The sequence below is a fragment of the Zalophus californianus genome, chromosome 12 (assembly GCF_009762305.2).
Source record: "Zalophus californianus isolate mZalCal1 chromosome 12, mZalCal1.pri.v2, whole genome shotgun sequence".
NCBI lineage: Eukaryota > Metazoa > Chordata > Mammalia > Carnivora > Otariidae > Zalophus > Zalophus californianus.
Window position 1 is genome coordinate 13740478 of NC_045606.1, and position 26159 is coordinate 13766636.

At 39.9% G+C, this 26159-nt stretch overlaps 1 long non-coding RNA gene across 5 annotated transcripts; it reads left to right on the forward strand.

The window, feature by feature from the left end:
- The first annotated feature begins 9 nt into the window (after positions 1-9).
- On the forward strand, positions 10-20318 carry LOC113911268. 5 transcript variants are annotated; one of them, XR_003516418.1, is made up of 6 exons: positions 11-86; positions 8247-8370; positions 16077-16211; positions 17003-17332; positions 17728-17826; positions 18054-20318. It is a non-coding gene; the product is annotated as an uncharacterized LOC113911268 (long non-coding RNA). The 5 variants fall into 5 exon arrangements; XR_003516415.1 differs by lacking the exon at positions 17728-17826 and adding an exon at positions 5855-5983 and having other exon boundaries at positions 72-86; XR_003516414.2 differs by lacking the exon at positions 17728-17826 and having other exon boundaries at positions 19-86.
- Positions 20319-26159: the final 5841 nt, after the last annotated feature.

Genomic DNA, 26159 nt, shown 5'->3' on the forward strand with positions numbered 1-26159 from the left:
GGTCCGAGGGGCGGGGCGAAGGCTGCGAGGCGGACGCGCCCGGCGGCTGCCGCTGCCCCTTCGTGTGTGGTGTCGGGTGTTGGCGGGTGAGTCTCCGGTGAGGACCGCGCTTCTTCCTCCCTGGTGGTTGGGGCTCCTTCCGTGGACCCAAAGTGTCGGCGAGCGCCTGTTGTGGGCGAGACGGGTTCCTTCCTCGCGGGGCCCGTCCGACCTTGACCTATTCGGAGGGCAGCCGGGACGCTCAGTGAAACACTTGGCGTTCCGGCCGCGGTCTCTAGAGTGTTGTGGGTTTTGGAGCCCCGCGCCCTGGGAACACCGTTCGAGGTCGTCCGGTGGATGGGCGATTACTGGCCAAGGTCGCTGTCTCTTTTAGAAGCCCCCTCCGTACGTCTTAGGGATTTGATAGCCGATGGTGTTTAGTTGTTAGAAGCAAAGGACGACAATAGAGTCGAAAAGGTAGCCACTGCGGCCATTTTGAGATCAATACATACAAAAAGTACGTTTATGAAAGGAATACATTTCTTGTTGATTCACGGTATCCTTCACTGGCTCCCGTTCCTTCTCAGATGCCCTATTGGCTGCGTGAGGACGGGGACTTGTTTATCTACATGTACTTAGCTCCAGCATGATTCTGACACGTGGCAGATGTTGAAACGGATGTTAGTGAATTGAATGGACACCGGTAGTATTGCTGTTTTGCTTTTTGTGTGGTCATGTGGTAATGATGATTTATTTATTTAATGTATTTTCTGGTGCCAGGCACCGTTGTAGCTTTTGGGATACATCAGTGAACCGCAGACAAAACTTAGCAGCTCTCCTGCGCTTTACATTCATGTGGAATTGACGGGATGAACAATAAGCACTGTATAAGTAAATTACATTGTTACAAGATCATAAAGGATACATGCTATGAAAAAAAAGATAAGCGAAGTAAGGGCTACCATGAGCATGCGTGTGAGGGTGGATGGGTGGTTTACGTGATAATTTTAAATGCTCAGAATTTTGCATCATATATATAGTAATTAGAACATATATACTACAAACCTAGTATGTGTATATATATAGTATATACATAAATACATATATATTACATATATATTATATACGTATATATAATTTACTTGGTAGGTCCATGGAATATGTATAAAAACACTCTATACTTGGCCACATAAAATACCTTAAAAACCCAGACATTTTATAAGTCATATTCTCTGATCATAATCCAACAAAATTAGTAATAAATAATAATAAAAGACTCCAGTAATTTAAACTATTACACTGGGCTTTAGAATTACCTTATTTCCTTTGGATCAAAAAGGAAATAAAAATTAAAATGACACACAATAAGCAATTAAAATCTGAACACTTCCTACCAGAAAACATGGGACCAAATGAAAGTTGTACTGAGGCAATTCTATAGGCTTAAATGTCTTTATAATTAAAGAAAAAGATACATACTTACTGTATATCTTAATTAGCAACAAAATGATAGTAAGAGAAGCAATGAAAATATCAATTGAAATTAATAAAATAGAAAATTCCCAAAATACATAAATAAATCCTAAAGCTGGTTCTTTGAAGAGACCAATAAGATAGATGATTTTTTTTTTTTAAGTAAGCTCTACACTCATTGTGGGGCTTGAACTCTCTACCCTGAGATCAGGAGTAGCCAGCCGGTGGGGGGGGGGGGAGGGGTGTGTGTGTGTGTGTGTGTGTGTGTGTGTTTATTTTTTAAATAGTTGCCTCAAATTCCTGACTTGAGATTAGGAATCACATGTTCTACCAACTGAGGCAGCCAGGTGCCCTAGATAATCCTCTTTTGACCTCGACTTAAAAAAAACAACAAAATTATACAAGGTAGAAATGAGAAAGGAGGAAATGATACAGAAATTCAAGTACTATACTAACTAAAACTCAAGAACGACACATTTGAAAACCTAGGAGATGTGAATTACTTTCTAATAAAACTGACCCAATAAGTAGAAAACACGAAGAGACTACCCTAGAAAAACTGGAAATTAAATATCCATTATAAAAAATAGCACGAAGACTTGACACATAGGTAAATCCTTTAAATCCTTTTTAATCTTTAAAGAACAATGGATGGGACTCCTGGATGGCTCAGTTGGTTAAGCATCTGACTTTGGCTCAGGTTATGACCTCAGGGTTGTGAGATGGAGCCCCAAGATGGGCTCCACACTCATTGGGGAGTCCGCTTGAGATTCGCTCTCCCTCTGCCCCTCCCTCCCTCGCTCTCTCTCATTCTCTCTCTTTCAAATAAATAAATCTTCAAAAAAAATGCATAATTAAATATTTTTTACTCTTTTAGGGCAAAGAAAAAGAAACTCCCTAAATCATTTTATGAAGCCAGCCTTATAGTAACCTGATAAAGATAGTATAAAAAAATTCCCAAGTTCAAGTTAGCTTATGAATATGTATTTAAAAGAGAATCCAGTACCATATCAAAAGTAATTCAAGATGTTTTATTCAAGGGAAGCAAACTGTTGCAATATTAGGAAATCTATAAGCATATTTCATTGGAATCAGTTTAAAGGAGAAAAGCCGTATGTTATCTAAGCTGCAAAGTCATTTGAAAAAATTTAACAAAATAAAATGAAATGGAAAGAAACTACAAATTGATAAACCCTTTATGAAAAATCCAACTGCAGGTAGTAGTCTGAACACTCAGTTATTTCCTTGAAGGTAGAGAAAAGGCCATCTGGTGATGCCCTTTATTATTCAACATTCTTTTGAAGACTAGAAAATGTAATAAGAGAGGTAAACAAAGTAATCTATAAAATGTTGAATAAGAGATGAAGTTATTTCTTTTTGCTGTTTATATGATTATATGCCTACAAAACCCAAAGGAATTCTGTTAAAAACAACAGAATAAGGGAATTTGATAAGGCTGCTGGCTGTAAGAAAAATAAACAGACCAACAGCCTCTTTACTTTCTAGCAATAACCATATAAATGTAAATGAGATAAATATTCTACTTGCAATACCAACAGATTCTATTAGATACAGTATTTATATATTTGTTTAGTATTTATTTAGTATAGTATTTATACATGCCGGGAATACATTTAAAAAAATCAATTTTATTGAGGTATAATTTACTTGTAATATGCATACATTCTGCGTGTAGAGTTTGATGAGTTTTGACAAATATATACCCCTGTGTAACCCCCACTGAATCAAGGTGTCGAAATTTCCATCACCCTGGGAAATTTCCTTGTACTTCTTTGCAGTCAGTCCCTCACTCCTTGAGGCAACCTCTGATTCAATTTCTATCACCCAAGATTAGTTTTGCCAGTGTTAGAACCTCATAGAAATGAAATCATATATGTCCTTTTAAGTATTTGGCTTCTTGGACGCAGAAGCCACTTTGATTCAGTGTTTTCGAGATTCATTCATGTGGTTGCATGTACCAGTACATTGTTCTTTTTAAGTGCTAAGTACTCTTTTCATGGAATGGATATACTGTAATTTATTCACTCATTTATTGTTTGGATTATTGCCAGTTTTTGGCTATTATCAATAAAGCTGCTGTGAACATTTTTGTACAAGGTGTTTTGTGTACAAGGTTTCATTTCTCTGGAGTAAATGTCTAGAAGTGTAAATGTTGAGTCATATGGTAAATACAAATTTAACTTTATAAGAAACTCCCAAACTGGTTTCCAAAATGATTGTACCATTTTACACGCCCACCAGCAATGTATGCAAATGTAAGTTGCCACACATCCTCTTTCTCACTTGGAATTGTCAGTCTTTTCAATATTAGCTATTCTGATCGGTGTGTCATGGTATCTGACTGTGATTTTACTTTTCATTTTTCACCGGGCTTATGATACAGAACATCTTTTCCTGTGCTTGTTTGCCATTTGCATATCTTTTTAAATGAAGTCTTTGTCCATCTAAAAAAAAAAATTGGGTTGTCTTACTGTATTTCAAAGATCCTTTGTAGAGTCTGTCTTTTGTCAGATACGAGAATTGTGAATATGTTCTTTGCATTAGTTGTATCCATCAGGAGACAGCCGTGGAGGTAGACTTAGGAGTTCATGAAATTTCCTGGGGGACTGGGGACATAATGCCCGTGAAAGGTAAAAAGCCGAGCAGGCATGATTAGGTGGGGAAAGCCTATGCAAAGGAATGCTGATCTGATTCCTGTGATAGGAAGTGTGAGATAGGTAGACCTCACAGAGTCCTGGACAACATGAAAGGGAGCTCAGGAGCCGAGGGCAAAGAGGAGGCTTTTGTTAGGTGCACAGAGCCAGACTATGGTGGCCCTGCCGTGCTCAGTTATTGGCTGGGCGATGCCCTGGAAGAGTGTGACCTTGGCTAGAAGTCCGAGACAGATGCTGCAGGTGCTAACGGCTGGAGGCTGACAGCTATACTCCTTTGTCAAGAACTAGATGATTTTTCAAGGTCCTTTCAAGTGTATGATTCATTTTTTTTTTCCAAAATAGCTATCCTTTTACTTTTTTTTTTTAATGAACTGTAAATAACAATGACATCTCCTGCATAAATTTTGGTGTCATGATGTGAATTTACTCAAAGTATTTAGCAAACTTATCTTGCAGCTCCATATCTCTTATATAAATACTCTGTGATGAGGTCAACCTTTAGGACTCACTCTATCCTTTCCCTGTTCTTCCGCTTATCGTTCATCTTTGTTTTTTCTTTCAAAGCCTTCAACAATTCTTTTTTATGTCCTTCTATTCCCCATCTCTTGCTGAGTTTCATCCTTTATCTCAGTCTTCCACACTTTATTTGTGCCTTTGCAAATTGTTATTTTGTAATTAGTGTAATAAACTCTAAGAGAGCACAGACCTTTCCTTGGTTTCGGTTCCGAGTTTCTGGCGGCCAGCCAGCAGAACTCCTAATTTCCATATGCCTAGTGAAGTAGTTGTCCACTTTTCCTTGTCCTTTCTAAACTTTCATATGTTCTACGATTCTCAGTGGTATTCAGTGATTAAGTCCTTGGGTGCCGTCTTTTTTTTTTGGAGCTTGAACCCATGACCCTGAGATCAAGACCTAAGCTGAGATCAAGAGTTGGATGCTTAACCGATTGAGCTACCCAGGTGCCCCTGGGTGCCGTCTTTTAATTGCTTATGTCAGGTTTGCTCTAAGGGCATACAAAATGTAATATGATATATAATAGTAATATGAAAAATAAAATTATTGTTGGTGGTGAAAATGATAGGAAAGCATTCAATATATGGCTCCTAGAGAAAGAGCCTTAGAATAAGGCGAGTAGGTAGTAGGTAGATCCTGGGCAGAGTTGCCTTCTTTATGTTCTAGTATTGTGTCTATAGGAGACCTGAGTTATAATATAGCTGTCAAAGCTAACAGGAAAATTATTAGTCCAATATAGAATGTCTGTTGACTGTTAGAAAGGATGAAGTAGAAATGTCAGACAGGAAGCCTGGTTGATTTTCCTAACGACCTATTGATGGACAGCTATGTCTAATAGCATTTAAGCATGTTCAAGTCAGTCTTATCTTAAAAAAATCCTTTCTCAGCTCCACACTGTCCTCCAACTATTGTTCTGTGCTTCTCTTTCCCTTTACAACTAAATTTCTTGAATCCGTGTCTCCACCTCTATACCTTTCACTTTTGAACCCACTGCCATCTGGCTTCCAGCCCCACTATTCCATTTAAAATGGGAGAGAGGGGGTGGAGGCAACTTCCACAATATTTTTACTGGTGACTCAAAGCTCTGCTTCCAGCCCAGCTCTTCTCTGCGTGTCAGACTCATCTCTCTAACTGCCTACAGGGCGAGATCTCCACTTAAATTTACCATATGGATTTCAATGCATTACATCTGAATTTATCTCTTTTTTTCTTTCAGTGTTCTTCCTCCTCTTCTGTCTTCTGGCTCCTTTTTGCTCCAACTGTGCTGCAGGCACCTGGGAGCTATTAGAAATGCAGAGTTCCTGGTCCCATCTCAGACCTGTTGGGTCAGAATCTGCATCCTCAGGTGATGCATCTGCTGAGTCAAGGTTGAGAGGCATTGCAGCTCACTGAATGGCCACTGCATCCACTCATTCACCATGTCATAAATCGGTGTCCATTTTTCTTCATTCCCACCGCCACTGGATTCCCTGGATCAGGCTACTGTTGTCCCGTCCTGCCTGGATATTCTAACAGCTTCCTAACTGGTCCCCCTTGCCTTGTGTCCTATCCCTCTTTCAATCCATTCTCCCTAGTCAGAGCATTATTCCTAAAGCAAAATCTGATAGGGCGATCCCTTGCTTAATTCCCTGGAGTACCTTCTGATTGCTCTCCAGATAAACTCCAAATTCTTTATGTGCTTGGGCTCCTACTTACTTCCCGGCCTCATTTCTTGCCACTCTTCACTTGCACACATTTGTTTTTGGCCTTTGCGAAATAATTTTTCCTCTGTGTAGAAATGTAGTCCTTACCTCTATCAAAGGCTACTTATATTAGATGTCATTTCCACTTGGAAGTTTTCTCTGGTTAGTTGTCCTTCTTACATGTGTTATGGTGTTTACTGCCTTATATTATAAATACCTAATTGTCTGCCTTCCTTACTAGACTGATAAGCTCTTTGAGGCAGGGACTGTGTATCCTAGCTGTTTTATCCTTTTTGCCTTGTATGATCCTCAATACATATTTATTAAATAAATGAATGAATTTCATTAAAAATTCTTCAAACACTATATTCTAAGCAGTTCCATGTTCCAGTTATAATTATGTAGTAATAAACTGTGTTGTGTCTATTAGTCCAGATTAAATAAGAATTAACTAAGATTAGGTTGTTACAGGGGAAAGTGGGGTAGACTAGGGAAGATACAGAAAGTTCTAATAAAGAGTCACTTCTCATGGATTTTTAAAAACTTTTCCTTTAGATTTTATAATCATGGTTTTAATATTCATTCTAAAGTCTATATATTTAGCTGATTTTGGCATGCACAGGGAATCTTATGCTTCTTGGTCTTGCCCATATTGTGTTTCTAGTTTTAACTTGCCTCTTGGTTTTGAGATCTTCATGTATATGTATACATGTACACACTGACACATATCCTGTGTGTGTGTATGTGTGTGTGTATTTTGGTATGATCTGAGATGTACATGTCCTATATATTTATGTATATATGTTGTGATGTGATCTGAGTTTTAACAGGGATATTTAGCCCATAAACATTCGTTACACTTGAGCCATTTGGTAGAAGCATAAGCCATGTGGAGGAGAGCTTTATTCTCTCCTTTCATGAGAGGCAGAGTAGAGGGTAATGGGGTTCAGAGGATTAGGGAGCAACTCCTTGGAAACAGTAGGATCAAGTTGCTCCCATAGGCTGTCAAACAGCTTCTGATTTTAAGGACAAGTGTCAGGTCGGCAGGGTGGTGGTGGTGGTGGTAGCAGAGACCTCTGGCTTCAAGGGGTGTTAGTGAATTCCTGCTTTGTTAGCAAGAGGTCAAAGCAACCAGGTCTGACCTTTTGGGATCCTAATAAACATCCCTGGGGATTTTTAGGCATAGAAATATAGTGCAAGTTCATCAGGGAAAGATTGGCAGTGACTCCAGTCAGGTTTAGTTATTGATAATTGTTTTCTCCCCACTGTGTCACACATTTAATGCAATAATTACTGAGACAGCTGGAGTGGTCGGCACAGAGATGAATGGGCTTCACCTTCATGCCTTCTTCCCACCTTGGTCTTCTCTTCCCCTCTTGTGGTTTTCTCTTTTTTTTGGGATGGGCCGAGTTTAGGCGGCATCCATGCTTCCAGTTTTCCATAAGATCCAACTACTGGGTGAGTGAGGTCGCATGGCACTGTACCTAAGTGACACCTGACCTGTGGAGGCCACAGAGCCTATTAAGATCTTGGCCTCCGTGGGGTCACATTCCCTCAGGGTGATCTCTTGTGCCAGTTCCCTCTGTATATACCTGCGAGTGAATAATTATGAACAGGCCCTGCTTCTGTTCAATAAGTTTGCCTAGAGGATTCTCGCTTTCCATCCCCTTTGATGGAATGACATTTGAGACTGTCACCATAGGAAATATGGTAGACATGGCTAATACTCACCATTACCTGCTTCTTCTCCCATTTCTGGTTATCCATAATACTACACTTCCTAAATTGTTGGCACACAGGTAGGGGCCAAACATAACTAGTAAGTGCCTTGTGAGTGGCAGTGACTCGTAAGAGGCAATGATTTTCTTCACTCCCCAACTTCAGCTGTTTCAGCTCCTGCCTGAGCTCCAGCTCTTTCTTCCCCAGATGCAGCAATCATTAGTGCGGATGGATCAAGTTGGTGGAGACACAAGATGGAGTCAGCCTGGATCTCCGAGTTACCACTTGGAGGGAGATTCCCTAGAGAACAACTGGACTTATAGTAGACCTTGTATGTAGCAGAAATTAATTTGTTAAACTACTAAGATTTAGGGGTAATTATGTTATCTAGCAGAACCCTGCAAATACAAGTACTATATGTGCTCTGTCTGATCTCTCTGGGTGTTTTCTAATATACTCCCACGTTTTCAGTGTCCCCTGTCCCCTAAGTGTTTCCGCTCTCCTTCTCCTCATCGGTATGTCCATCTCAGACCTTTAGACTGCTTTAGACTTGCATATTTAACTGTAAACAACTGGACATCTGCAGCCAGAGGTACCACAGGAACATCATACTTAATATGTCTAAAACTAAACTCATTGTCCTTTGGCATCAAACCTGGTCTTCCTCCTGTAATCTCAATATCAGGTAGTGGCAGCACTTTACTCTCTGTGTTTTGATGGGTAATGTAGCAGAGAAGTTTGAGTATGGGCTCTGAATGGTTAAACAGATGGGGGTGTATCTATACAATGGAATATTATTCAGCCATAAAAAGGAATGAAATTTGGGGGCGCCTGGGTGGCTCGGTCATTAAGCGTCTGCCTTCGGCTCAGGTCATGATCCCAGGGTCCTGGGATTGAGCCCCACATTGGGCTCCCTGCTGAGCAGGGAGCTTCTCCCTCTCTCGCTGTGTCTTCTCCCTCTCCCCCTCCCCCTGCTTGTGTTCCCTCTCGCTGTGTCTCTCTCTGTCAGATAAATGAATAAAATCTTAAAAAAAAAAAAAAAAAGGAATGAAATTTGGATATATGCTACATACAACCTGGGTGAACTTTGGACACTTGCTTAGTGAAAGAAACCAGTCACAAAAGGCTACATATTGTGTGGTTCCATTATATGAAATGTCCAGAATAGGCAAATCTACAGAGACAGGAAATAGATTAATGTTTGTCAGGGGCTGGGAGGAAGGTGAAGTGGAGAGTGACTGCTGATGGGTACAAGGTTTCTTTGCAGAATAATAAAAACATTCTGGAATTAGATAGTGTTGATAATCATACAACTTTGTGAATATGCTAAAAGTAACTGAATTGTACACTTTATTTTTTTTAAAGGTTTATTTATTTATTTGAGAGAGAGTGTAAGTAGTGGGGAGGGGCAGAGGCAGAGGGAGAAGCAGCCTCCCTGCTGAGCAGGGAGCCAGATGCTGGGCTCAATTCCAGCACCCTGGAGTCATGACCCGAGCCGAAGGCAGACGCTTATCTGACCGAGCCATCCAGGTGCCCCTGAATTGTACACCTTAAAAGGTGAATTTTAGGGGCACCTAGGTGGCTCAGTCTTTAGGCCTCTGCCTTCGGCTCAGGTCATGATCTCAGAGTCCTAAGATCGAGCCCCACATCAGGCTCACTGCTCAGCAAGAAGCCTGCTTCTCCCTCTCCCACTCCCCCTGCTTGTGTTCCTTCTCTCGCTGTGTCTCTCTCTGTTGAATAAATAAATAAAATCTTTAAAAAAAAGTAAAAATAAAAGGTGAATTTTATGCCATGAGAATTATATTTCAATTAAAAAGATTACCAGTAGAGAAGAATGAAATTTAAAAAATAATAGATTACAGTTCAAGATAAAACAGAAGATTGAAGGTCAGTTTTGAAGACAGTTTTTTATTGCATATATTTCATTGAAAGAATAAAACACACCATCAATGTTTGGAAAGCACAATGTCTCCAATAATGATATAACATTAGTGTTTATAACTTGAAGCCAAATTCAGCAGTACAATTTATACTAAACAATATCACTTCAAGGTGGCTAGCAGAATGAAAATGGAGATAGGGAAAAAGTTTTAAAAATGTGTTAAGTTGAAGCATACGCAAGTGTAAGATTACAAACGACATTGTACAAGTTAGGAAATCAAACATGTTTTGTGGAATGTCAGTTAAAGTTATAGTCACTTGTACAGTTATTTATCATCTACTTAAAGTCTAGTTGGTTAAAAAAAAGAGTATCGGTTCTGGTGTTATGGTGTCTGGGGTCAGTAAAGATCAGCTCTTACACTTTTTAGGTATATATGACCTTGGACTTAACTTTCTTATGCTTCATTTTTCTCATCCATAAAATTGTAAAATGTGCCATTATGAGGTACCACTAAAAATCAAATGCTGTGATCGAAACCACAGTGAGATACCACAAAATACCCACTCGATGACTATACATTTAATACATTAAAATAATCATTCACCATGACCAAATTGGTTTTATTTCTGGTTCTATTTTACAAGGTGGGTCAATATTGGCAAAACAATCAATGTGGTACATCACATCAACAAGAGAAAGAATAAGAACAACATGATCATTTCAATAGACACAGAAAAAGCATTTGACAAAGTACAACATTCCATTCATGATAAAAACCCTCAACAAAGTAGGTTTTAAGGGAACATACCTCAACATAATAAAGGCCATATATGAAAAACCCACAGCTAACATCATCCTTAGTGGGGAAAAACTGAGAACTCTTCCCCTAAGTTCAGGAACAGGATAAGGGATATGTTCACTCTCACCATTTTTATTTAACATAATACTGGAAGTCCTAAAAAACAAACAATTCTAAAAATTTGCATGGAACCACAAAGGACCCTGAATAGCCAAAGCAGTCTTGAAAAAGAAAAGCAAAGCTGGAGGCATCTCGATTCCAGATCTCAAGTTATATTACAAAGCTCTAGTAATCAAAACAGTATGGTATTGGCACAAAAATAGACACATAGATCAATAGAACGGAATAGAAAACCCAGAAATAAACCGATAATTATATGGACAATTAATCTGTGACAAAGCAAGAAAGAATACCCAATGGAAAAAAGACAGTCTCTTCAACAAACGGTGTTGGAAAAACTGGACAGCCATATGTAAAGGGATGAAACTAGACCACTTTCTTACACCATACACAAAAATAAACTGAAAATGGATGAAAGAACTACATGTGAGACCTGAAACCATAAAAATCCTTGAAGAGAATACAGGCAGTAACTTCTTTGACTTTGGCCATAGCAACATTTTCTTAGCTGTGTCTCCAAGGACAAGCTGTGTCTCCTGGGACAAACAAAAGCAAAAATAAACTATTGGGACTACATCAAAATAAAAAGTGAAGCACAGTGAAGGAAACAACAAAACTAAAAGACAACTTACTGAATGGGAGAAGATATTTGCAAATGACATCTGATGAAGGGATTAGTATCCAAAATATATAAAGAACTATCCAACTCAACACCCCAAAACCAAATAATCCAATCAAAAATGGGCAGAAGACATGAATAGACATTTTTCATACAGATGACCAACAGACACATGAAAAGATGCTCAACATCACTCATCATCAGGGAAATTGAATCAAAACTGTAATGAGATATCACCTCACACCTGTCAGAATGGCTAAAATCAACAACACAAGAAACAACAGGTGTTGGTGAGGATGTGGAGAAAAAGGAATCCTCTTCTATTGTTGGTGGGAACGCAAATAGTGCAGCCACTCTGGAAAACAGTATGGAGATTCCTCAACAAGTTAAAAATAGAACTACCTTATGGATCTAGCAATCACACTAATGCGTATTTACCCAAAGAATCAAAGAACACTAATTCAAAGGGATACATGCATCCCTATGTTAATATCAGCATTATTTACAATAGCCAAGATATGGAAGCAGCACAAATGTCCACCAATTGATGAATGGTTAAAGAAGATGTAGTTGTAGTATACACACACACACACACACACACACACACACACACAGAGAGAGAGAGAGAGAGAGAGAGAGAGAGAGAACGGAGTATTACTCAACCATTAAAAAGAATGATCTTGTTACTTGCAATGGCATGGATGGAGCATCATGCTAAGTGAAATGCTAAGTGTCAGAGAAAGACAAATACCATATGATTTCACTTATATGTGGACTTTAAGAAACAAAACAAACAAACATAGGGAAAAAGTGTTTGCTCTAATCTTCTGTTCTGCATGTTTTTATAATAGCAAAAGTTGAGGCACAGGGTCTTATCAAGAGGAAAACTTTTTACCTCTTTTTTTTTTCCCTTCCCATTCTCTTAAAAAATCAAATCTTTTTATAAGAAGCTGCTCAGTTTTTTTTAAAACAATATTTTTTTCTTACTGTAGTTTTAGGTTCACACCAAAATTGAGCAGAAGGTACACTGATTTCAAATATAACTCCTGCCAGCTCCCACCTCCTCCACAATCAACATCCTGAATTACAGTGGTCCATTTTTTTTTTTATATTTTAAGTTTTTATTTTAATTCCAGTTAGTTAACATACAGTGTTATATTATTTTCAGGTACACAATATAGTGATTCGACAATTCCATACATAACCCAGTGCTCATCACAAGTGCACTCCTTAATCCCCATCACCTTTTTAGCCCATCCCCCCACTCCTCTCCTCTCTGGTAACCATCAATTTGTTCTCTATAGTTAAGAATCTGTTTCTTGATTTTTCTCTCTCTCGCTCTCATTTTTTCCCTTTGTTTAGTTTGGACATATTTTTTTATTTCTTTGACCCATTGGTTGTTCAGGAGTGTGTTGTTTAGTTTCCATATGTGTGTAAATTTACTTGTTTCTCATGACCTTGACAGCCCTGTGAAGTACTGGCTAGATATTATGTAGAATGCCCCCAATATGAGTTTGCTTGATGTTTTCTCATAATTAGACTGGAGTTACGTGTTGTTTATTATTTTTTTTGAAAGAGTACCACAGAGGTTAAATGCCCTTTTTATCACATCATATCAGGACATAAATGACATCCATACATTATTGGTGATGTTAACCTTCAGCATTTGATTAAGGTAGTGTCTGCCAGGTTTCTCCATAGTAAAGATATTATTTATTACCTGTCTTCACCATTAGAATGTAAGATCTATGAGCCTAGAAATGCTATATGATTTGTTCACTGCTATATCCCTAGTGATTAGAGCAGTGCATGGTCTTAGGTACTCAATAAATATTTGTTGAATGAATAAATGGAAGCATGAATTAGATGATCCTTAGCTTCCCATTCTACTCCACTTTTTAGAAAATTTTGGGGGTGCCTGGTTGGCTCAGTTGGTTATGTGTCTGACTCTTGGTTTCAGCTCAGGTCAGGATCTCAGGGTCATGAGATTGAGCCCCATGTTGAGCTCCGTTCTCGGTGCAGGGTCTGCTTGAGATTCTTTCCCCCTTCTTCTCCCTCCCCCATACCCTCCCCATGTTCACGTGTGCTCTCTCTCTCTCTCTCAAATAAATAAATAAATACAATCTTTAAAAAAATTTGTTTTGACCATTTTTTTTGACCAGCAAGTCTTTTGTTTTGCTAACAGCAATTATATTAGGGTATAAAGTCTTTATGCATCAAATGTACAGTGTGTGCTGCCAATTACCAAAAATATATGGACATTAGCACCTAATGGTTGACAGGTGAATGACTTACTACAGGTGACTTACTTATATTTAATTTTGGCTTCAAAAGCCAGGGCAAGGTTATCTAGGCCTACTTTGTCCAGGTTGGGAGTTAGCATATGGCATTTAAATGAGCTTAGGTTTTAGTAAGACCTAGATTTTCAAATCTCATTACTACCACTTCTTAGCATCATGTCTCTGGGCAAGTGGTCCAGCCTCTTGGAATTTTCTCATCTTTGATGTGGGAGTAATTGTTCTTTTCTTGTAGGTTGGTATTAGCTAAGTCACATAGCAAGTGTCTACTCAGTGTTTGGCATTTTGCTGAATAAATACTGGTTTTCTTACCTTTCCACAATCTTCTGAAGCATGTGGTTGAATTAACTCTCCTATTCTGGGACAATCATTTTCTACTAAAGAGCATCTTTTAGCTGGGAGATCAGTGCAAGCAATTCCATTTCATTTAAGAGTTGATGATTTAATAATTTATTTAGAAATAAGCTGTGGCTTCTATAATAAAATTCATCTGGCATATGTACAAAGCACCATTATTTCTTTCCTCTGGCAAGAAAGCTGATGGAATATAAACATTTTACCAATGTGCATAGCACAGTTTACCTTCATGCAGTGCCTGCACCTTGAAGAAATATCATATGGTGCCCTACAGTGGATGTGGCTCAACATAAAATTTGTCACTTCCCAAGCACTTGAAATATTGCCCCATTTCTTACACACCTGCACTGCACATGCTTATTTGGTAATGTCAGTCTGCTTCCTTATTTTAGTAGCTAAAGTGACATAGCCCTGTTCTATAATTTGCCAAGTGATTGAAGGTGCCAGGCAGGTCTGTATTATCCCAGTAATGTCACTGATTCCTAGTGCTTAAAAGGAGAGGAGGGTGAGCACTTAGCATGAGGGTGATATGTTCTGTGGGAATGTATGTTCTTGGCAAGTTGTTTATGACCTTTTTCTTCTGTACAGCCAAAGGAGTGGAGGAACATATTTCAAATTCCCATTGGCAAGGGCTCCCAGTTCTTTTATAAGGATTTGTAAAATTCTATCCCTTTGAATCTTGTCAGCAGTCTCTGGATATCCTGCAAGCTTTCGTTCATAAAGCTTTCAACGCACAGAGCTGAGGGGCCTGGGCAGGGAGCACGCATGTAAGAGTGTGTGCTTGTGTGTATTTATCGGAGTCTTCTGGATTGAAATGCCAATATTATGTTGCTTTCTGGTTTGAATTTACTACAGCTATAAAATGGAAGCATCCCTCTGCATAGTGAAGTATAACAGATGAGTCTCACCACTTATTTAGTTGAGTCAGCTTAATGTAGATCAGTGTTCAGGTCTTCCTTTCGGTTCCTTTCCTATTTCTCTTTTTCAGAGCTTCTCATCAGCTGTTGAGTTTAAAGGAAAAACATTTCCCTGGAGCTGTGATAGTTCTCCTAGGGAAAGAGAAAGGGATCCTGTTCAGTCTTCAGGGATGATGGGTGTGGTATAATTTGCCATATTTCATTGTTTAAAAGTGTGCACATTTTTTTTAAGGATTTTATTTATTTATTTGACAGAGAGATAGAGCACAAGCAGGGGGAGCTGCAGGCAGAGGGAAAGGGAGAAGCAGGCTCCCTAGTGAGCAGAGAGCCCAATGCGGGGCTCCATCCCAGGACCCTGAGATCATGACCTGAGCTGAAAGCAGATGCTTAACACACTAAGCCACCCAGGTGCCCCAAGTGTGCACATTTTCTATTTGTAACTTCTTTGGAAAGTATAAGTCACCAAATATTGGTGAGACAGTTTTCACTTCTTCCCAAATCATCAGAGGATGGATATTGGAGGTTGTCTAACCACACAAGTTGGTTTGTGGTTTGCAGGTTCAAAAAAACACTTCATAATTGCTCTTAGAATTTGGCATGGCCTGGAGCTTTCGAGGTTTGGGAGCAAGGGACAGAAAAACAGTAGTCCTCTGACTAGGAGGAAAGACCTCAGTGATTTCTTTTATTCTTTGGGGGTTCATTCAGATTCCAGTTTCTTTGGTCCTAAACCAGGATTCTGGGCAAAAAATAAATTGGGTGATTAGCACAGTCAGATAGGTTTGGTTTCCCCATGAGCCCTGTGATGTTAATTTTATGTTTCGACTTGATTGGGCTAAGGGATACCCGTGTAGCTGGTAAAACATTATTTTCGGGTGTGTCTGTGAGGTTAGCATTTGAATTGGTAGACAGATTAATGAAAATTGCCCTCACCAATGTGGGTGGGCATCACCCAAACCACTGAAGGCCTAAATAAAACAAAAAGGCAGAGGAAGGGTGAATTTGCTTTTTCTGCTTGAGCTGAAATGTTAATCTTCTCCTTCCTTCAGATATTGGTGCTCTTGGGCTTTTGGACTCAGACTGGGACTTATGCCACTGTTGCCCTGATTCTCAGACCTTTGGACTTGGACTGAATTACATTCCCCACTCTCCTGGTCATGGGACGTATTAGCCTATATAATCAAGTAAGCCAATTCCTAAAATAAATCTCTTCTTACATCTCTTTCTCTGATTAGCACAAGCCCCATGTGTAGAAAGGGACAGATCTTTTACTTCAGATTTTGCATATGTTCCATTCATTGATCATTCTCTTGAGGCTGGTAGGTTTCATATAGCACTTTTGAGATTGATTGACTCACTTATGAAATTATTCTGTGAATACTAAGAGCCAAACACCAAGCCAGGTTGTGAATACAAAGATAATTCAACCAAGGATCACAATATATCTCTCTGACTTGACTGCAAGTTCCTTGCCAGCAAAGGTTTTATAGTCTAGTAGGGAAAATAAATGATGAACATCAGAAAACCATAATATAAGATAGAAAGTGACATGTCATTACAGCATATAAAGAGAGGTAGAGATTAATTGTCCCAAATTAGGGAAAGATGACATTTGGTGGAGTGATGTGGTGAGACTTTAAGAAGTCATTTGAGCTGGACTTCAAATTTATAGGAAAAGAAGGCAAACATTCCAGGTGGTCAAAGGCACAGACGTGGAAAGGCACAAGACACAGCATACAGACATTTCTTGTCGGGTGGGCAGGGGAGATGAGAAGGGAAAGAGACAGTTTCATAGCCTAGGGCCCGTTTTGGATTTGGGATTCATGGAGTTCTTGGAGTACTTCTGGGGATCCAAGGAACACGGTTAAGGTTAGGTGGTACTTGGGGTGTGGGGGTTGGAGTAGGGAGTCTGGGACTGTGCGATGTTTTCTGATACTGCTTCTGACAACAAATATGTGTCATTTTTCTACACCAGTTCTCCAGTACTCTGACGTCAATCAACTGGATGTCCAACTCAATTCAATTTGGATACTATCTACCTGGAATTAGTGTGAAATCCCACAAATTAAGGGGCCCAGTTCCACAAGACTGCCCCTACCTCAGATGCCAGCTGCAAGTGGGGTACCCAGGTGACCCACACTTCTGCCCAGCCAACTACATATTTGAGGATTCCCATGACCACCCCCCACCAAGTTTGATAATTCACCAGATAACTCACAGAAATCAGGAAAGTGCTTTACTTTTCCAGTTTATTATAAAGGGTACAACTCAAGAAGAGCCAAATGAAGGACATGCATCTGGCAAGGTATGGGACAAGGGCTGCAGAGCTTCCATGCTCTCCGAATGCACCGGCCTCCCAGCACAGTGGTGTGTTTACACACCTGGAAGCTTCCTGACCTCTCATTTAGGAATTTTTATGGAAGAAGTTCCATTACATAGGCATGATTGATTAAATCATTGGCCATGGATGATTGAACTTACTCTTCAGCCCTTCTCTCCTCCCTGGAGGTTGGTGTTGGGGGTGGGGGAGGTGGAAGTTCTAACCCTCTTGTCATGTGGTTGGCTTTTCTGGTGACCAGCCCCCAGTATGAGTCACCTCACGAGCACACAAAAGACAGTAAATTCCATGGATTTTAGGAGCTCTGTGCCAGGAATCAGGGACAAAGACCAAATATTTATTTATTTTTTATTATACCACAGAGGCAGAAACCATTTACTTCACAGTCTTGCCGAGGGGAAAGTGCCTACAGCAGGCCTGGGGGGAGGTCAGCGTGGAGCTCAGCTCTGAGGTAACAACAGGTAACACAGCTTGGATCAACGCTGAGTGTGCTGGAGCTTTTCTGAAACAGGATGAGGGTTTATGCCAAGGTCGGGTGAAGCCGGGCAGGGTTGATGAGACCTTGCTAAAGACTAGTTTACAATGTGTGATACTGTTGGCTCTGCCTAGAGATATCTGGTTCTAACTTAGGGCAACTTGGGGAGAACATGGCTTTACCTTACATTTTTATTTTGTTCTTTTTTAACAGATAATTCCCATTGTTGGAGTAATGCCCTCATGGAAAAAGGAAACTGGTTCCAAGTTAGTGTCAGTTCTGGGATAATCATCCAGGGTAGTAGTTCCTTTCTCTGCCTGGCTGAGGAGGATCCATCTTGTTAATAGTCAAAGAGTACATATACATATAGAAGTGGAGAACATGTCGACGAGCTGGCTTGAATCCTTTAAAATATTCACACTTTTCTGTGACTGGCAGAAGGATCTTCGCAGGCAAGAACTTAGCTGAATGGTCCTAACGGAAATAAAGAGGGTGCCTCAGGACTCCAGAAAAACTGAAGGTTTTTGTCCATGTGACATCCTTGAGTGCTCCGAGGAATCAATCTTAGAATCTGTCTTAGTCTGTTTGGGCTGCTATAACAGAATAACACAGACTGGCTGGCTTATAAACCACAGAAATTTACCTCTCACAGTTCTGGAGGGGGGGAGTTCAAGATCAGGGTGCTAGCCTGGTTGGGTTCTGATGGAAGCCCTCTTCTGGGCTGCAGATGGGCAACTTCTCATTTTGTTCTCACATGGCAGCAGGTGGACAAGCTGCTCTCTGGGGCTTCTTTATTAGAGACACGAATTCCATTCATGAGGGCTCTGTTCTCATGACCTAGTCACCACCCAAAGACCCCCCCCCACAACCATTATTGGGCATTAGGATTTCAACATATGAATTTTGGGGGACATAGCCATTTAAACCATAGCAGAATCTATTTTGCAAAGACACCCTAATGCCTTGAAAGATGCAGAGCAGGACTAGGAGCATGCTCCAGGAGTAGCATAGCAGGAATGCTAAAAAGGGAGAAGGAAGCTAACATTTCCAGAGCGCTCACCATATGCTGGGACCCATGCTGGCTGCTTTACCTACACGATCTCTTAATTCTCCCAACAGCTCTGTGAGGTTGATTTAACCCACTTCTATTTACAGATAAGGAAGCTGAGGTTCAGAGAAGTTAAGTAAGTTGTCTAAGGTCATTTGACTTGTCTAAGGTCAACGTGGTAGTCCATCTGACCACAAGCCATGCTCTTTCCAATATATAGCAAAATAGTTGTGGGTCCAGAGACTGATTTTAGAGTTAGAAGTAATCTTGGAGTAAATAGGCAACTACTACTAAATAGACTTAGAATGATTTTTAGTGGTCACCCACTGCCATACCTCTGCCAGGTGGCCTTCTGCTTTGGTTTTACTTCCAGCTACTGCTAAGGCAGGGCCCAAAGGGGCAGCAAGTTGAGGACTGATTCCAAACTTCACCTGGAATAGAAAGATGAGAATGGGAGAAAGTATGGAAAGAAGATTAATGGAAAGTGAAGGGCTCATCTTGTGAGAAATTTCGAATATCGTATCTCTGCAATAATTAGTTAATGTGGCTCAGGAATAGACTCACAGGTGAGTAGAAGGGAATATATTTTTGTGGAAGCAAACTCTAAAAGTTAACACACAATAAAGGAAATATTGCAAGTCACTGAGAAAGATTGGTCTATGTGTTTGATAATTTGTGGAAATGTAGATAGCTACATAGAAAAAAAGTAATGCAAGTCACGACCTTATATCATGCCCAGATAAATTCCAGGTACATGAGTGAATTGTGTTTAAAAAGTGAAAATACTATAAGAAAATTAAGATTAATATTTATCTGATCTCTGAGTGGGAAAGGATATTTTAAGCATAAAATCTGTAAGAGAAATCACAAAAGATGGATAGACTTGACTATAGACAAATTAGAATTTTGTGTTTATAAAAAAATATAAACAAAAACTTAAAATAATTGATAATTTGGGGAACATTTGCAAGAAATATGACTAAGGGTGAATATCTTTAATATGTAACATATTCACACAAATCAATAAGAAAAAATGTTAATGCCCTAAATTTAAAATGGGCCAAGTGTATGAAGAGATAAATTACCTCAAGAGAAATTATAAGTGACTAGTTAACATATATTTGAAAAGTTCACCTTAGCTAGTAATCAAAGCAATAGAAATCAAAGCTTTTACTTAATCACTGAGAATTATTGGAAGTAGGATTTAAACTTGGTGTGGGAAAATGTGTGCTCACATATCGTGGGTAGAGAGCAATCTGTCAATCCTTTGCTGTAGGCCTATCTCTGACATTTGGGAGCCTAGGCCGAAAGTATAAATGGAAGCTCATATGCCATTTATCTAGATATTTAAAATATGTAATTGTATTCAAAGGATATACATCTGGAAACATCCCCATTACACATGTAAATTAAACTAAAGAAATGGAAAATTAGAGTTATGTATTATATATATTTTTGAAAAGTCATTTTTTCTTCCAAAGTATTCAGAATTATTTTAAAATTAAAAGGCGGGCTCCTGGTGGGTCAGTCAGTTAAGCGTCTGACTTTGCTTCAGGTCATGATCTCAGGGTCCTGGGATCGAGCCCAGTGTTAGGCTTCCCGCTCAGCAGGGAGTCTGTTTGGCCCTCTGCCCCTCTCCCCACTCATGCTCTCTCTCTCTCTCTTAAATAAATAAATAAAATCTTAAAAAAATAAAATTAAAAGACAAAATGAAAGTTATAATTAATGACTATCAGAATTTTATTTTTAAAAAATATTTATTTGAGAGAGAGAGATCGAGACTTTGAGCAAGTGTGAGCAGGGAGAGGGGCAGAAGGAGAGGAAGAGCAGACTCCCCACTCAGCACGGAGCCAATGTGGGGCTCGATCTCACGACCCTGAGATCATGATCTGAGCTGAAGCCAAGAGCCAGGCTCAGCCAACTGAGCCACCCAGGTGCCCCTGACTATCAGACTTTCGGATAAGACTTAGATAAATTTTAGTTTAATTTTAAATATTTAACTAAATATCAGTAAATGTTTTTATGAAAATAAAGCTACTCAAAATTGTTCAATGTCAATGTCCATGAAGTTGTTTAGTAAAGAATTGTTATCATCCATCGTGCATGTTATACCTTTACCCATGTGGTCTCAAATTTAAGAGCCATATAAATTGGTTAATATTGCAAAGGGCTCCTCCTCAAAGTGCAGACAGCACCAACTTATGAGTATGTCAGAAGCTGTACATTTAGTGGAAGGGAAGTTGGAAAATAGGCACACGGTACCACTAGCAAATGGTACTTTCTTTTCTAAGAAGCTGTTGCATTGATGTTGACAGGAAGGGCTTGTCAGGTTAACTTAGCTCTCTCTTACCTGTGTGCTTTCTACCCCTGCAGAGAAGTGTCCATCTCTGATGGCATAACTCATAGATCTTACAGGTATTCAGATGCAGTTCCTTTATGTTTTAAGGACATCTGGCAAGAGAGGTGAAGCTCTGTGTCCCTGGGGCCTGAATACTGATTGATTCTGGCACCCACATGTTCTTTAATAAATGTAGAGTGTGCATGTGTGTGCGGTGCATGCGTGTGTGTGTGTGTGTGTGTGTGTGTGTGTTTGACGTTGGTGGCCTTCTGATGTGTGGCCTAGGGCAAGATTCCTTGTTATCTGGGCTCAGAGGCAGTTAGTACAATATACATCAAAAGCCTTAGAACTATGAAGACGCTGCCATTACATCTTCGTTAGGCTAGGTTAGGGTTGGACAAAGGAATTATGTAGGCTTTAACTCGTGATTCCATTAAAAAAAAATACCCCAAATAAATAATGAATGAATACTAGAGAGTGTGAGCAAAAATTTACATACCAAGGTGCTTATTAGACATTATTTTTTATAGTTATTTATTTAGTACAACATTATTTAAAATATTCAAGTAGAGGGGAATAGCTAGATAACATTGTGATATCTGTATAGTTGAATACAATGCTAGCACTTTTTTAAACATGTGGGAAATACAGCTATAACATTAAGTGACAAAGTGAATTGTATAAAATATTATCCCAGTTAAGAGAACCATATGCACAGAAGCAAAGACAGGGAGGAAATGCATTGATATTTTATAGTGCTTATGTTTGAGGTGTGAGAACATGGTTAATTTATCTTTTTAAAAAAATTTGTGTAATTTTCCCGGTTTTGTATTACAAGCACATTATTTTCAAAATGAAAGAAAGCAATTTCAAAGGGAGAGCTTTGATGTTAACGTATTGCTTCACAAGCGCTGAATGGGAGCCTTAGAGACAATGCCTAATTCATAGTAGAGGGTGAGAAGTGGAGTGTTGGTTCTTGCTAAAAAGGGGGACTTGGTATTATTATAAGGCTCTCTGGGTGTCTCTATGATCAAGTAAGTTTGTCACATTTTTGGAAAGCATTGGTTTCAACTAGGGCACACTACATAGGTGTTTCTGTTAGGCTATATTTTGGAAATTCCTTTAGGTCTCCTGCAAAGAAAACCAAAAGAATAAAAAAATCCTCAGTTTGATAGAATCAGGGGATGGGGATGCATGCAGATGGTAGATGGTAGAAAAGAACTTTTTATCTTGGCTTGAAAAATCGTAAGGGCCAAACATAGTTTTAAGTTCAGTGTCTGACTAAACCTCATAATCAGCTTTACTGATAGCCCTTTGCCTATAACCACTGGGTAAGTATTAAGTTACAAGATGCACACCAAACCTGAGACCACAAAACTCCTTTCTCCAACCCTAACTTAGCCTGACAAAGCTGTAATGGCAATGTCTTCATGGTCCGTAGATTGGTTATATTCTGTTTCCTTCCAGGGCAAGCCTCTGACATGGAGAGGCAGCTTAACCTAGTAGTTGAGAACCTAGGATTCAAGATATGTTACAATGAAACAAGGAAGTCTTAAGAGCAATATTTATGTTCTGAACAATCATTGAAAAACACACAAACAGCTGCATCTTTTGTATACTGTAGTAGACAGCTTAGGTTAAGATATGCTGTAGTAACAAACAGTCCACAAATCTCAGTGGTGTTCCATAGTAAAGCGAGTGGCTTACTCACATCACATGCTGGCTGGGGGTTGACTGTAGCTCTGCTTTACATCTTCACTCTGGGATCCAGGCTGAAGGAGTAGTCCCTGTCAGGGACATCACTATTCTCATGGCAAAGGAAAAAGAAGATGGTGGAAGACATGATGGCTCTTAAAGCTTCTGTTTGGAAGTAGAACATACCTTTGGCCAAAAAAGACACATGACCAAGCCTTAGGGCTACGGGGTAGGAAATGCAATCCTTCCTGTGGCCCATAGGGAAGGGCCGCAAATATTTTGGATAATAATAAAAGTATATTTGTGTATAATTGTGTGTGTGTGCATGCGTGTGTAAACAGCAAGGATTAGAGCAGTTACTTTTATCTTATGTAAGGTAAATAAGTAACACATATAGTATGATAGGTAGCGATACATGATTAGGAGACAAATAAAGGAGGTAAAGGGGGAGAAGTTTTGTTTTGTTTTGCCTTTGAACAATTTTAAATAGCCCAGGCCAATGAGACATCTTAGTGAAGAGTTAAGAAGGTGAAGAAGTGAGCCATGGAGATATTTGGGGAAAGAACATTTCCAGCAGAGAAAGCAACAAAGGTAGTGACCCTGAGGCAGGCCTGCGCTGGGCCTGTTGGAGAACTGATGAGCCATTCCTAGCTCGGTGGCGCTTCACTGCCGCTGATCTCCCTTTACTGTCCCCGCACCTTTGTAAATAAATATTCAGTGTACTCTTCTCAATTACTCCTCGTGAGGGTGCCATCTGTTTCCTGTAGGGACTTGATGGATATGAGTCAATCCATCCTGTTCGGGAAGGTTGTATAGTTTATAAAAAGAAATGCTGGAGGAGTTCAGAGCAGGAGAAAATCATTGTAGGATGAAGTATGTGAATCTTTGTTTTGTCCTTGAAGGAAATACAGTAGAACCAAGTTATTTCTAGGACCCTGCTTCAAGATTAAGAGTAACAGTAACCCTTTGAGCCGTGGCCTCAGCCAGAAATCTCTCTGGGTGTTATCTCAGATTCTTCTTTCTTCCTCACCCCAGCAGCTAATTGATCACTAAATCCCATCTGATTTTCTAAACCTCTCTTGCATCATGCTTTGCAGGTCCTTGTTATCCACCCCTGGGTGTCTATGGTAGCCTCCCTTGATGTGGTCTTAAAATACAAGTTGGCTATCTTACTGCTCCTTTGAAAACCACTCACTGGCCCTCCCTGGTCTACAGGAGAGTGTCCATAGTCCTTGGCCAGCATTTCCAGCCTCATCACCCACCATCCCTCCTTTTGCACATTACGTTCAAGCCATACTCAGTAACATAGGGTTCTCATGTGGTCATGCTTCCAGATCTTCCCATATGCTTCACCAGGTGCCAGCAATGCCACTCCCCTGTTAACCAACTCTTTTTTAAAAAATTTTTTTATTGTTATGTTAATCACCATATATTACATAATTTGTTTTGGTGTACTGTTCCATGATTCATTGTTTGTTCATAACACCCAGTGCTCCATGCAGAACGTGCCCTCCTCAATACCCATCACCAGGCTAACCCATCCCCCCACCCTCCTCCCCTCCAGAAACCTCAGTTTGTTTTTCAGAGTCCATCATCTCTCCTGGTTCGTCTCTCCCTCTGACTTACTCCCCTTCATTCTTCCTCTTCTGCTATCTTCTTCTTTTTCTTTTTTCTTAAAATATGTTGCGTTATTTGTTTCAGAAGTACAGATCTGTGATTCAACAGTCTTACACAATTCACAGCGCTCACTGTAGCACATATCTTCCCCAATGTCCATCACCCAGCCACCCCATCCCTCCCACCCCCGACCACTCCAGCAACCCTCAGTTTGTTCCTGAGATTAAGAATTCCTCATATCAGTGAGGTCATATGATACATGTCTTTCTCTGATTGACTTATTTCACTCAGCATAATACCCTCCAGTTCCATCCACGTCGTTGCAAATGGCAAGATCTCATTCCTTTTGATGGCTGCATAATATTCCATTGTGTATATATACCACTTCTTCTTTATCCATTCATCTGTCGATGGACAGCTTGGCTCTTTCCACAGTTTGGCTATTGTGGACATTGCTGCTATAAGCATTGGGGTGCACGTACCCCTTCGGATCCCTACATTTGTATCTTTGGGGTAAATACCCAGTAGTGCAATTGCTGGATCGAACCGTAGCTCTAATTTCAACTGTTTGAGGAACCTCCATTCTGTTTTCCAGAGTGGTTGCACCAGTTTGCATTCCCACCAACAGTGTAGGAGGGTTCCCCTTTCTCCACATCCCCGCCAACATCTGTCGTTCCCTGACTTGTTAATTTTAGCCATTCTGACGGGTGTGAGGTGGTATCTCATTGAGGTTTTGATTTGGATTTCCCTGATGCCGAGCGATGTTGAGCACTTTTTCATGTGCCTGTTGGCCATTTGGATGTCTTCTTTGGAAAACTGTCTGTTCATGTCTTCTGCCCATTTCTTGATTGGATTATTTGTTCTTTGGGTGTTGAGTTTGATAAGTTCTTTATAGATTTTGGATACTAGCCCTTTATCTGATATGTCATTTGCAAATATCTTCTCCCATTCTGTCGGTTGTCTTTTGGTTTTGTGGACTGTTTCTGTTGCTGTGCAAAAGCTTTTTATCTTGATGAAATCCCAATAGTTCATTTTTGCCCTGGCTTCCTGTGCCTTTGGTGATGTTTCTAGGAAGAAGTTGCTGCGGCTGAGGTCGAAGAGGTTGCTACCTGTGTTCTCCTTTAGGATTTGGATGGACTCCTGTCTCACGTTTAGGTCTTTCAACCATTTGGAGTCTATTTTTGTGTGTGGTGTAAGAAAATGGTCCAGTTTCATTCTTCTGCATGTGGCTGTCCAATTTTCCCAACACCATTTGTTGAAGAGACTGTCTTTTTTCCACTGGACATTCTTTCCTGCTTTGTCAAAGATAAGTTGACCATAGAGTTGAGGGTCCATTTCTGGGCTCTCGATTCTGTTCCATTGATCTATGTGTCTGTTTTTGTGCCAGTACCATACTGTCTTGATGATGACAGCTTTGTAATAGAGCTGGAAGTCCGGAATTGTGATGCCGCCAGCTTTGCTTTTCTTTTTCAGTATTCCTCTGGCTATTCGGGGTCTCTTCTGGTTCCATACAAATTTTAGGATTATTTGTTCCATTTCTTTGAAAAAAGTGGATGGTATTTTGATGGGGATTGCATTGAATGTGTAGATTGCTCTAGGTAGCATTGACATCTTCACAATG